Source organism: Camarhynchus parvulus, chromosome 1, assembly GCF_901933205.1.
Source record: "Camarhynchus parvulus chromosome 1, STF_HiC, whole genome shotgun sequence".
Taxonomy (NCBI): domain Eukaryota; kingdom Metazoa; phylum Chordata; class Aves; order Passeriformes; family Thraupidae; genus Camarhynchus; species Camarhynchus parvulus.
Genome location: NC_044571.1, coordinates 58,795,853 through 58,809,567, shown reverse-complemented (window position 1 = coordinate 58,809,567; position 13,715 = coordinate 58,795,853).

Here is a 13,715-nt window from a genome sequence, read left to right as displayed (position 1 = left end):
AATAAAACCAAGAGGGGATTGATCAGTGTCGCAAAAGAGCCAAAGAATCCCTTAAACAGCAGCTTACATAACTATGGATTGCATAATTCAAAGCTATCCTGGGGCATCTTTAAATGATGCATAGATTTTATTTTCTTACTTTACATTTTTGAGAGGAGAAAGTTAGATAGAAGTTTGTCATTGGCCACGGTGGCACTGAGTGATGCAGAGTGTTTCTTGAAAGAGAAGATGTCACCCCTGCCTGCCTGCTGTCTAAAGCAGGGAGGGTGGGGGAATCAGCTCAGCTCTGTTCAGCAGGAGACGCTGCCTGAGCGTCGCTTTCTCCCTGGTCAATTAAGATACGGGCTGGAAAGGTAATAGAGGGAGACAAGCTGGCTTTTAAAGCCACGATCAGATATTGTTAGCGAGGATGGTGTGAGCATCCCCCGTTTGCAAACCCAGTTGATACCTGGTGCTGGAGGGCTGCTGGAGCCTCCAAGAGCCCTCCAAATGCTGCTCTGCGCAGCCAAACCCGGAATGCCAGGCATCAGATGGTGCGAGGCGGCAGGTACGGTGAAGAAATCCGAGATAATGATTTTATTTGTTCAGGACATTTAAGTTTTTTAAATTGGCAAATTAAGACAATATAATTAGTTAACAACACACTACATTTGCTCAGCCCGTGTGTCTGAAGAGCTGGCATCATTAAAATAACACCTGTGGATTATGTCTAATTACCGAAATTTTTGAGACAGAGGTATACATTTTAATTTTCTGCCTTTTAAAACTGAAGTCAGAGTTTAACAAGTTGATATTTATGAGAGAGGAGATTTTAATTTGTAACGCGAGCAGCGGGTTGGGTTTTTTTTTTTTCCCCTAACAGCCACAAGGTGGCACAGCCCGCCCGCAGTTCGCCCCGAGCCGCGCCGGGGCCGGGGATGGGGATGGGGATGGGGATGGGGATGGGGAATGGGGAGTGGGACTGAGATGGGCATGGGCCGAGACCGGGGCATGGCTCGGGGCCGCTGCAGCCAGGACGGAGAGTCGTGTAAAAACAAGCAGGAGAAATGGCCAGCGTGAAAAGGGTTGATGGAAGCAAGAAGACCCCTTCAGGTACGGAGCCGGGCTACGTTCATGACTCCCACTCGCAAGCCCAGGCAGAAATCGCTCTGTAGATGCAGAGAAATAAAAGGTTCCTGTAAGTGGCGGTGTTAGGAGAAGGGATGCAGGGAGAAGGTGTCTGTGTGATCTCTCACCACTGTTCCAGTGTGCTACATCTGGGGTGTGTGTGTGTGTGACTGGGGATGCAGCGTTCAGTGACTGCCTGGCTCTCTGCCTGCAGCTCCCTGTGCATCTTCGTTAGAGATATTGTGGGGTTTGAGAAGTTTCTGGGTGAGAAACGTGGGGCACCCCCCCTGCCCCCCAGTTTGTCGAGCACAGCACGCACCTTCTTTGGCATACTGCAGAATGCAGCAAAGTAGCACCAGTCGTACAGGGATTGATTCTGGAATGCCCTTTCTGTAGCCACATTAGGGCAGAGACTTGCTTTGTTCATGTTCAAGGCAGTGGCAAGTGTGCTGGCAGTGCTTAATCAACACATGGCTTTTCATAGTGGAGCCTAATTTTAAGTACACTTCAGTGATACACGGCCAATAGATTAGCATGGGGGATCCCACCAAATTATACTCTGTAGCTTGTGATAAAATACATTTTCCAAAGCAACGAGAATTTGAAGAGAGGAGAGGATGGCAAATACACTTGTTTCATTACTCATTTAAACAAAAAAGTATCATTTCAAAGCACAGAAATGAACTTGGCAAGTGAACAGGTGGCAGAGACCAGATTCCCTGATCTGTTAGGGGTCTTCTGCCTGTGAGGGGGGTCAGAGGTACCCTGTGAAGCATGTCTTGCAGGCGATGCAAGGAATCACCTTTCTCCTCAACTGTAGGGATTTTGGATGCAAGGAATCTCCTTTCTCCTCAAATATGGGGATTTTCTAGACACCACTGCATCTCCGTGCTGCCTTATCACAATACAGTGGGTAGTTCGGAAGAAAGGAATGATCAAGGCAAAGCTCTGGTCTCCTGTAGCAGTTATGGTGCCCCTGGCTGGATCTTGCACAGAACCACCATGAAGGAGTTGTCAGGCAGCAGCTCTGAGAGAGTTTCTGCATGGCAAATTGGAGTGGTGATTGAGGTACCGATAAACTGGTTGTCTTCCCTGAGGGCCTGGGGCTTACTGCCAGATTGAACAGCCAGTGTGTGTATAGCTGTCTTTCCCAAAAGAAGAAATAGGGTATAACACTCCCACTGCTTCTTAGTTCCATCAGTAAAGCTGTTCATCCTGTATTTTCTAATTCTGAAGTCTGTATTGCAGGTGGGTTAGGTCTTTCAGGTACAGGTAGCATAGCAGGAACCTGAAATCCAAATTTTCTCCTTCTTCCTCAGAGACTTGGAAGAAAAGATGAGCTCAGAGCTTGTGTGCATCTACAGTGCAGCTGCTGACACAATTCCAACATCCCTGCAGGTATCAAATACGCGGATGATTGGAGCCCAAGGACTATGCCTGGCACATGTGCACATACACCCTACACAAGTCTCCCATTTCCAGGGTATGAGGTACCCTGAAGTGAGTTCAATCCACTGATGATGCTGTGTTACTGGGCTGCTAAAGGTGACAAGATCCCATGGAACAGCAAATATAATTCATTTAGTATGGCCCAAGGTTTAACATACATATTTTAGGGATTTTTTTTTAGTGCAGTGGCTGTTTCATATAGAGTATGCATTAAATTTTTCGTACTCTGTCATGGACACTTATGACAACACAGCGGGAGTTCAACAGGCATTCCCTGGCAGGAAGAGCACAGATGTGTTCAGATGGAGAATGAATGACATCAGAAGCTGAAAACCACACCAAAACTTCCATCACTGTGGGAGCAAGAATATAGGCCACACCTGCTGGCAGAGAAAATACCCCCTTCATAAAATACCATTTGTAACCTATTGTAGTTGGTTTGCACTCCCTCCCAAATTATGAAATTGTAAACAATAAGACTTAGTTAATCAAAATGTATGCAGTCATAACATGAATTTTAAACAGGTTTTGGGAATTTGCACAGGAAAACCAGTCAGATAAAGGTTTTTTAAGAGGAAGATTGGGGGTTAAAAAATGACTGAGGCTAAGCAAAAATAAAACCAAATGTCGAACTATATGACAATCAATCATTTCAGTGTAATTAAACTCAGAAAATATATATTTCATCCTCTCACCTGAACATTGAGATTTTACTTGCAAGGATACCACTAAAAAGTGGGTGCATTTTACTCTGTATAGCTCCATGGTTTCACAGCACAAGTTACAGCTTTGCAATTGAGGCACCCTTCCTTTTTCACTTTGTTTAGCAGCCACACTAGTATTTTGTTACTATGACTATAGGATTTCAACTTGTATTTCTTGATCCTGAAGATAAACCATCCTGGGCAGTGCAAAGGGGTTAGACATAGATCAGCCAGGAATTAACAGGTTAGTTAGTTTCAAGTGATTGAGCTTTAAGCAGCATTTGGATTATCCCATGCAAAAGCATCTCAAGCTGTAAATCACAGTAGTAAAACACAGTGAATCTTGAGGGTATATCATTTGCAAACCTTCCCTAATGATTTTAAAACCTCCCAAATGAATTTGTATATTGACACAACTCTGTCCACAGTGGGGAATATTTGTAGTTCAATAGCTATAAATCCTAAAACAGTTGAGTAATCTTACACTAAAACCAACTCTGTAAATGTTATACATACCACTGTGCATTTTCCAGCTGTATTAGCTTATTTAATAGCTCTAACAGAGAGCTGCCATCTATTATTGCTTTCTCCACTGGCAGATTCACAGCAAGGGAAGCTGCAGCTGTCCTACTCTGCTCATGGGTCAGGTACCCATGTTTTGTGTAGGGACCCAGCTGCACACAGTGGATGAAGGAACCGGGAGGTTTCTGCTCCAGCTCTGCTGGGGAGTATAGGCATAAGTTTTATATAAAACTTATTGTTGATCCTCTGCCTCTTGAGAATTCATCTTTTCTGACTCTTTGGGATCTTTTCTTTTAACACCAAGTCCTTGCTCTGATAAGTGTAATCTTGGAGAAAAATAAAAGAATTCCACCATATACTGACAGCTAGTAATTTATGCTATCTACATCTTGAGTACAGACAGATGCATCAGGAATATTGTCAGTATAAAAGAGACCAGGTTTTGATGGAAAAAGTGCAGATTTATGCTGGAGTTTAAAGTTCTCACAGTGCAGTATTCAGTTATGGTAGTGATATATGTTGATAGATTTAAAAGTGGCACCTCTTGTAGGGTGAATAAATGTAGCATACTGCATGTAGCTGCAAAAGAACATTTCTTCTAATGAAATTACATACATAATTAATGCTATGGACCTCATTATATATGAAACAGTGGAATAGTTCTGAACTACTTGAGACATCTGTCTAAAAAAATCAATGAGAAATCTTGGGGATTTATACTAAAAAGCTTCTTGTGATCCAAATGTAAGTATTTCCTATTAAAAATGGTGATCTTGTTGATCCTTTTAACAGTAACATTTACAGAGATCGAATTAATACAGTAATGGCCTCGTCAAACTTCCCTGTATTGTAATTACAAAGATCCGGTAGGGGGTATAGCCTTTTTCTAAACATTGTCACATCATTTTATGCTGATCCCTGATCCCACTTTCAATATATCTAGGATTACCGTACTGAACAGTACATAAAGCAAACATTACCTGCAATCAATACTATAAAGGCCTGTCTGAGTCAGCTGCAAGTGCACTTTAGAAACTGCCTCTTCTTAAATCATGGCATGGCACTGGAGATCAAACAAAGCACTGAAGATGTTAGTCCCTGAATTTACATCTCAGGGTTTCACAAAAGGGCACTCACAGTGGAAAACCCTGCAAAAAACTCACATACCCTGCACTTAAGGAGAAATGTCAAAGTCTGTTTATTCATCCTTTTTTCTCAAATGGCCTGATCCTAAAATCTCACTGAAGTTAATGAAGTGACTCAGGTTATAATGGGGTTTGGATTAGAAATTTATTAAAATAAGTGTAAATATTTCTATTTCACTAACATAAAATTTTTCCCTAAGCAACTACACCTCTCAAGTCCTCAAGATATTGAGATTTAAGGGTATAATTGAAGTTTATAAATTGGTTTATGTTCTGAGAATGTGATGTCATTTATCTGTGTAAATCAAAACCATATATAAAGACACTTAGATATTCTTACTATTCACACATTATTGTTACAAAATACAGAAAGTATTGCTCTTTCCTCTTCTCCAGAACTACTCTTTAGCATTTTCTTTTACTACACAGGCAGTAGCAACAAATAAAATAAAATCTGATTATAGTCTTTTTGAATTAAAAGATACAAATATCAAAAATATTGCTAAACAGAAAGGAAAACCTGGGTAAACTTCTATTAAAAACTATGCATAAAATCTCAAATGAATTGCATATATGTTCACTGAGGACATATGCCCTAATTCAGGAGAAGATTTCTTACACTAACACACTGAGGTGTACATAAAGCTCTCATGTTATTGAGCCCTGGTCAAAACATGGAAACTTCTTAATTTTGAATTATGCATTGCAAAGTTGAAAGAGCAACATTATTTTTAGTGATGGAACTACCAGAAAACATTTGTTAGAATGCTGTAAGCTAGTCTCTCTAGAGTTCCCCCTGAGAAGGGCTAATCTGCATGACTAATATTCAGAGTGTAATTCCCTCCCCTGGGCAAGACTTCCCATTGCACTGACAGTCCTTTCTCTGGCTGTTGCTTTGAGTGGTGTCTTCTCCACTCCCTCTGCTCCTGAGGGAATAAAGCTTAGCAGAGGACAATAAAAGAAACAGGACGTCAGCACACTAAAACTCTCATCAGGGATAGCAGGAGCCCCAACATATGCAGGTTTGTCTGCACCACTCAGACAGAAATAGCTCATTTAGAGTTGTTAAAGTGGAATATTTAAGACCTCATTCTCAAGAAAACATATCTTTTGTGGCTGGTAAATTATCTGTCTATCCATTCCTTTTTTTTTCTTTTTTGGCAATGTTGACCCTAGCATAGCAAAAAAAAAAAAAAAAATCATTTTATAATTCACAAACATAGATAGCTACGTAGAGAAAAGGGGCCCAAGTAACAGAGAGAGAATATGGCTGAAAGTCAGTTATCTCATCTATTTTAACAAGGGGATTCCCATCACGAAACCCATGACATACCATAAATAGGGGCAAAACGCTGCAGAGAGTTAAAGGTACTGTAGGAGAAAGTGTTCTGAGTGACACCCTTTAAAGTTCAGAAGAGAAAGATCTCCTTTCTGCATAGCAAAGGACTAGTCCAAATCGATTGCTGTCAGCAGAAACAGGTAGGCAGACAGCACAAATGTGGAAAACAGCTGAATAATGGGAACAACATCCAAAATTCCAGGAGAGAAAATGTCTCATAAAAATTAATGTAAGATATATGAGGAGATGCATTCACCAAGCTCAGACATGAATCTGTGCAGACACTGCTTCTGTGTACCTCTTTTACAAGAGCTGCAGCACATTATCAGTTTTGACCGACACCTGAAGAAGAAGCATACCCCATAAATGACAGTTCCACGTGAGAAAAATGCAAGCTATCTTGGCATTATTTCTACATTTGTTGCTGGACCAGCTCAATTTGTTACCAGTTACAGATCCAAACAGTCTGGATTTTAGTATCAGTCCAGGCACTGCAAAAGCACCGGTCCCTCCCTGAAGCAGCCTTGCAGAAATCCTCTTTCAAGAGCAAATGTGTTTGTATAAGCCAGTGCTGAAGTAAAACAGAAGAAGAGCATTATACTAAACTGCAACTTATGAATTCTCTTCTTATGAATTTTATTTGAAAGAGAGCACAGACAGCAAAAGAGCTGTTTGCTTATAATGTAATACATACTGATACATAAATTTTCATTAATAGCTAGACAATTGCCAATGACATGCTTGTTTTTCTCTACCTTTTTTTTTAGCTGAAAGTAATGGAACATAAGGAAAAGTGGGAAATGCAGTAACTGCCGCAACAGTGAAGGTTTTCTTTTTCTTCGAAAGAGAAACTATTTGTGACAGATTTCAAATATTATTGTGTTAGGAAAAAAGAAGAAAATGTCCTTTGGACTCCTTGTATTCCTGAAGCAATTACAGTAATTCTATTAATGTGTTATGAGCTGCTTTTCTGATTTGATCCAACATAATTGCACTGGTTTGCTAGCATTTTCAGAGTTCAGTCTCTAGTTCCCACTTAAATGGCTAAGATTTCAGTGTCTAGGTTTTCATTGTCTTTGGTTTTCTTTTGTGGGAGTCACCTCTTGGCTATCTGCAGAGAAATATTCCCATGCTCTGTGAGCACAGATAGTGCTGCTAGCATATGCTTTTGTGCATCAGATAAAACAAATCTCCCCATGAGGCCAACTGAAGATTCCAGCCACATTTTCATTGCCTATCATGATTGATACCATCACTAAAGCCTTTCCTTGTCACCAAACACAGAGGAAAGTCTTAATAAATAGTGGACTCTCAATTACTTGCTCTGAATTTATCACTGTGCAGTTTTCAATCCTGTTTGCAGGGTTTAATGCAGATATAAGCTGCACTCAGTCCAAGATACCTGCAATTGTCAGAGGACATAGGAAAAAACAGTTCCCATGTACCCCTAAGTAGTATTTCCTGAGACCTTACCCCTGGTTAACCTTCCTGCTGCTCACTGCTGTCTCAGCACAGAGAGGGAAGAGCACTCCTCACAGTCTGCCCGGTCTTTCCTGTGGAGAACTTCAGCTTTATACAGATGTTCCATCTACCCTGCCCTCTGACCTTCAGCTGCCAGCCAACCTAGACAGGTTAGGGCTGCAGAATCAGAAACATTCTGAAGGTTTACAGCTTTGCATGGATTTGGAAATGAGGACAGCAAAAGATATGGAGACTCTGCCATGTCTCTCACTCAGAACATATCAACAGTTTCCAGCATTACTATGATCTCACTGGTGGTATAGAGCAGGAAGACCAGAGTCCAGATCTCATATCAATCAAATGTCTCTTCTATTGATGGTACACCCCCAGTGCACAAATACCCTGAGTCCAAATATGTGCTGTTCAAGCTGATGCAATTTGGATGAGTCACCATCCCTGGAGGGTGATGTGATGTGTAGCTCTGGCACTTAGAGACATGGTTTAATGGTGGACTTGATGGTGTCAGGTTAAAGGTTGGATGCAATGATCTTGGAGGTTTCTTCCAACTTTAATGATTCTCTGATTCTCCGTGAGGTAGCTACCTGCTCTAAATATATATCAATATTGTAACAACATCCATGATACCACATTTATTTCCTGTTTTGCTCTACTCTGTGATTATTAGACCAGCTTTGCTGTATGTCACCTCATCATGTGTTTATTCCTTCATCCCAGCATCTCTCATAACAACTCTGAAGAGAAAGATAGATTAGTGTTGCATACAGCTCTTCACCCCTTCCTGATTCACAAAATTTATGCCTTGCCAGTGAAATGCTGGAGCAGACCCACTGTGTATTTTAGGTCAATTGGTCCCCAGAGGAGAACATATGGGGAAGGGAAGATTCTGGGCAAAGGCAGCAGAAAAACAGGGACTGGGAAGTAGTCCTTGTGCTGTAACTTCCACCTGGCATACATTTCCCTCAGAACAGGTCTTGACAGCCTGATGATACAGAGTTACTGCGATGCAGTAGAGTCTCCTCCCATTGAAAGTCTTATCCTACAGATCCCTTTGCCTAAAATTTAATTTTATCCCTGATATTGTGAAGAGGGTTTTTTTGAGTATTGTTATCTGGAAAGACTTTAGTAATTAAGTAATTCTTTCATAATTTTTAGATTGCACATTTGGTATTTCCTTGGCTCCCTGACTACTAATGCTTACCATGCCAAATAGCTCCTTTTTTGAAATGTTCTCTGTGGAATTCAGCTGTACTCTCTATTGTGGTCTGAAAGAATCTGGACCATGTTGCTTGTCATCAGAAATGCATCCAGGATTTTCTAGGATTTGGGGGAGTTCAAATTTGAGACTCAGGTTTTGCCTGTTAGACTTATCCCTAGGTGCCAAAGGGAAAGTCCGAGTTTAGAGCTTATGCTGTTCAAAGTTTGACAGTATTTAAAGTGGATGTTTCAGGCCTAACTCTGCTTGTTATATTTCCCAAAGCTTTCCAGCTATTGTGCATTCTGTGCTATAATAACCAATGCTCTAGCACTCGACTGCACTACTTATAATGCTCCCAGTGCTACTTGACTCTGCTACTAAAAATGCACCTGATGATAATGCCACTTGCCCACTACTTCCTAATGCACCACTGGTTGGCTCATTACTGGATGCCTGGAGGCAAAGTGAACTGTTCCAGTCTTTCTTTCCACCTTGGCGAAGATAAGGGTAGCATAATAAATACCATTCAGCCATTTGATTTCCCAGTTCCACTGAGTTCACGCATTTGGAATAGGTTGTAAATTCTCTTGAACACAATCACCCCTAGATTATCACTGATGCACATACACTGAACTCTGTGCTCTTTATTTCAAAACAAGGACTGTCTTCAGCTCAGCAGCTCAGCTCAGCTGCTTTCCCATCTTCATGTGCAATAGATTGTATCTTTAACAAATTATTAATGTTCCTATTACAAACTGATTTGATTTATATTTTTGCTGCTAGCAATGGTCTAATTATTTTTGTATTACTGTGTGGTCATAATGATAATTGTCCTCAATTTACACACTGACTAAGCATTTACTTTCACAGATTTGGAGATTGAGAGATTACTGATGAGAAAAAGCAGAGAATGTAGAAGTTTAATATAATTAGTTGTAAGGGAAGTCTCTAATAAGGAACCATAAAAACTCAATTTTCATTGAAAGGATCATTTTACACTGTATGGTTTCTGTGTTGGTTTGCGGGTTTTTTGTTTCTTTTTTTTTTCCTAGAATCAGAACAAGCTGAACTTACTGTCACAGTTATTTTATTTGATCAGTCTATTTATATGTTCTTTGTAGATTTTTGGTTTAAGCAATAATATGTAGAGGCTAGTGAACCATTTTAAGGAGTGAGACCTAACTGCTCTCTACATCTTATGATATTTGAGGTAGAATAAGAGATCCTGGCCCTGCCATTTTCCACAGAGCCAGGATTTGCTTTTGGATTGGCAAGATACACATAGGTGTGTAAAACATCCACCAGGGAGAAAAGGGTGGATAAGATAACCACAAAATAAACAAATTATCACAGAAGAAGTCTGAGCTTGCTAACAGCTTGTCCATTGTCTGTAAGCCCTGTAGGTTTCACCAGGGAGTCATGTTGTAAATAGTGATTTGACAGTAATTATGTGGATTTGTGAAGGAATGTTTGCCATGCATATTGAAGGTGGAAAGTTAAAACCTGAGCTCATCACCCGAAGGTCTTTTTGTAGTTAATAGAAAGAAACAAACATCTGTAAAGAGGAATTCATCTGGTCTTTGCTAGAATTCTGTCTGAGGCTGACTATTTTACTGCATATCATTAACTTCAAGGAGAGCAAGAATTATTCTGGACTTAGACAACAGGAGTTTAGATGCCTAATTTACAAGGGATAAATCCCACCAACAGGGGGTTTAAATTGCCCACTTTCACTAATAAAATAGTGTAAAAAACAATGAAAGGGAGTGGGTTTTTTAATAGCTTCCAAGCAAAACACAACCATACTGCTGGAACACAGAAAGATTCAGCTCCCTGTTCTGTCTCCATGAGAATATTTTTCTTCTCCATAAAAATAACAAAATTTTTTTAACAAAAGCTTTTATGGAATTATTATTAATTCCATGTAAGAAGAATATTATTTCTGCTAAATTATACCAATTAAATAATCTGAAATAATTCATGGCTATAAACATTCTGCAGAAGGATATTCAAAAATTTTGTGCAAGAAACCCTATTTTAGCAGATTTTATACATTTTTAATATATTTGCTTATGTTAACCTATACATTCATAATGGTAGATTTTCAAAACTTCAGATTTCCATCATGTGACATCAGAACAACAATATTTAGGAAAACAGTGCAATCTGTGAAGGAGCAAGTAGTTGTTGTTACACAGCTCCCTTAATTAGAAACATAGTTTGACAAGTTATAACCCTTCTTCCTAATTTTAATTCTACCTGGTAGATCTGTAGGAATGAGTTATTAATGCTGATATTCTGAAATGCCACTTAGGTCTTGTGTAATCAAAGAACTGTATTCTCTCAGAACACAAAGGAACCCCTAGTGTGAATTTGTAATTAACGTGCTGAAGGGAATGTTTCCACCCATGTACTGAACACAGTTGTTGGGGCTAATAAACAAGCACAATGGATTCATCCTTTCAACATGATCAAAGAATACATAATGATACAGGCACATGTAATTTTGGGAAGTGTGGAGACATTGCTTAGCATAAGCTTATATCACAAGAAGGATGTTAGATCCGTGTTTTTGGATATGAGCAATTTCCAGAAGAGATACAAAAACATCTTGCCTAGGCTGGCAGAAAGATGCAGCGTGTATTAGACAAAAGATGGGGTAGAACATTTGGTAGAAATGAAACCTGGTACTACTTTCTAGCTATTGAAAATATTGGGAAGACTCCTGAACTAAAAGGACTCTTTCTAGGTAATGCAAAGATATTAGGAAGAGAAAATATCTTTTTCATCTTTATCAGATGAACAAAACAGGCAGATTTGCAGGCACAATAGTCTTTCTTTTGATCATTTCAGGCTCATGAGTTGCTTGGGGGTTTGGATTTTTTTCAAAGTGTGTTAGTTAGTAATGAAATATATCAGTCCATACAAAAATTGCTCTGTTTGTGTCCTTAGGACACTGTGGTTACTATGTATGCCACCCCAATAGCTGCCTTAAGCAGGCTGACCAAAGTCATCGATTGTCCTATCTTAGTTATGTCTCAGTAAAATACAAGTCAAGCACAAAAATCACTGATGTTTTTTGTCCAAAGGTGAACCATGGCCAGGGGGTGGCCCCATTTAGCTATCTCACACTAAGAATAGTATAAAAATGCAAGAGGCTTGTCTGTTAGATTTGAGAGTAGGGTGGCTACTCTTGTTAGCAGATATCCTGCTGACAGAATTAGCCATAATTTTTGAACAAAGATGTAGTCCAGAAGTGATGATGTGCAGCAGCACCTATTCATAACAGGCTGTTGCATTTTTGTAATCGCAACAAGAGGAAGGGGTCTTGTTTTTATAGGAAAATTACTATATGTTAGTTATTACTGCTTAGTAACCAGTGCTTAGGATTTAGTCTAGAAACAAAATAAAATTTAAGTTTATTTAGAGATGTATGAGAAACCATATCATTGAGTTCTCTGGTTATTTGAAATATTTTTTCCCCTGGATACTTAGTTATTGCCAACATTTGCAGAAAAAAGGATTTCCAGACTTAAAAAAAAATCCAGTTTCTCTCCTTGAATAATTTCAAGCCAAAATTATTCTAGAAGTCATATTCAGTACTCTTAACTCTTGACTGTTGTACCAGGGCCTAGGGATATGATCTGTCTTTGAAATATCTACAAATTATCAAATTAAGAAATCTATATCATAACACATACTTGAAATAGGGAAAGCTGATAAGTTCTACTCGTAGCTGAATGGTCAACAAAAAAATGGTCAAAAAACCCCTACATATTTGAAAGCCTAAATAAACCCGTATCTACCTACCTATCTATCTATCTATCTATCTATCTATCTATCTATCTATCTATCTATCTATCTATCTATCTACCACAAAGTTAGCTACATAGTTTCTTAGTATTTTTTTCCCAATGTAGAGCCTATTATCATGGAATCTAAATACCTAACACTCTAAACAACATGCAAACTGAAGAAGCTGACAAAATATTTGCCTGCAACATTGCAAATCTTCCTATTATGTGCTGTGTTTGCAAGCTCATGCATGAATGCTCTCCCCATATTACTGAGCTTTGCTTGTTAAGATACCGAGGATAAATGAGGAAATATATATTTTGTGACTTGAACTGAAAGTGCAGAAATATTTCCAGTGTTGCACATTGCAATTTATTTTTTATTTTTTAACATAAAGTTTTATGGTAATGAGGGAAGTTCATGGACATTGCTTTCTCTGATTTCTAAACCTGAATTATTTATTAATAATTTTCAAATGTCATGAAGCCTCAATTTGTTACCTATGACATTGCTTCTCTGAAAAGGAAATTGTGTGGATTGTTAAATTATCAATGCAATTGGTTTATCGTTGAAAGTAAAGAGACCTGAAAGCAGAGAGAAGCCTTGGGGAATTCATAGTAAATCTAATCAAGTGAAAAAGCATTTGTAAATCTCAGTGCATCTTCATATTATTTTTCTTTGTGGTAACCATATTTTCAGTGAAATTTTTGTGGTACTGTATTGTAAAACTAAGAACAGTCATTCCTTATTCTCTAGCAGGGTATACTACTTATGCCTATGTACTCCTTCTCTGTCTCTCCCTCTTTCCTGTTCTCCCTTTCTGAACAATATTGATTTTTTTGCTTATTTTGTAGGATTCCATAATGGCCTTTCTTCAGCAGAACTCACTCTGAAAGTCGCATTCAACTCCAGAAATTAAATGCAGAATATGGACCATCTTTCCGTAAAAGCCACTATTCCAACTCTGAACACCTCCA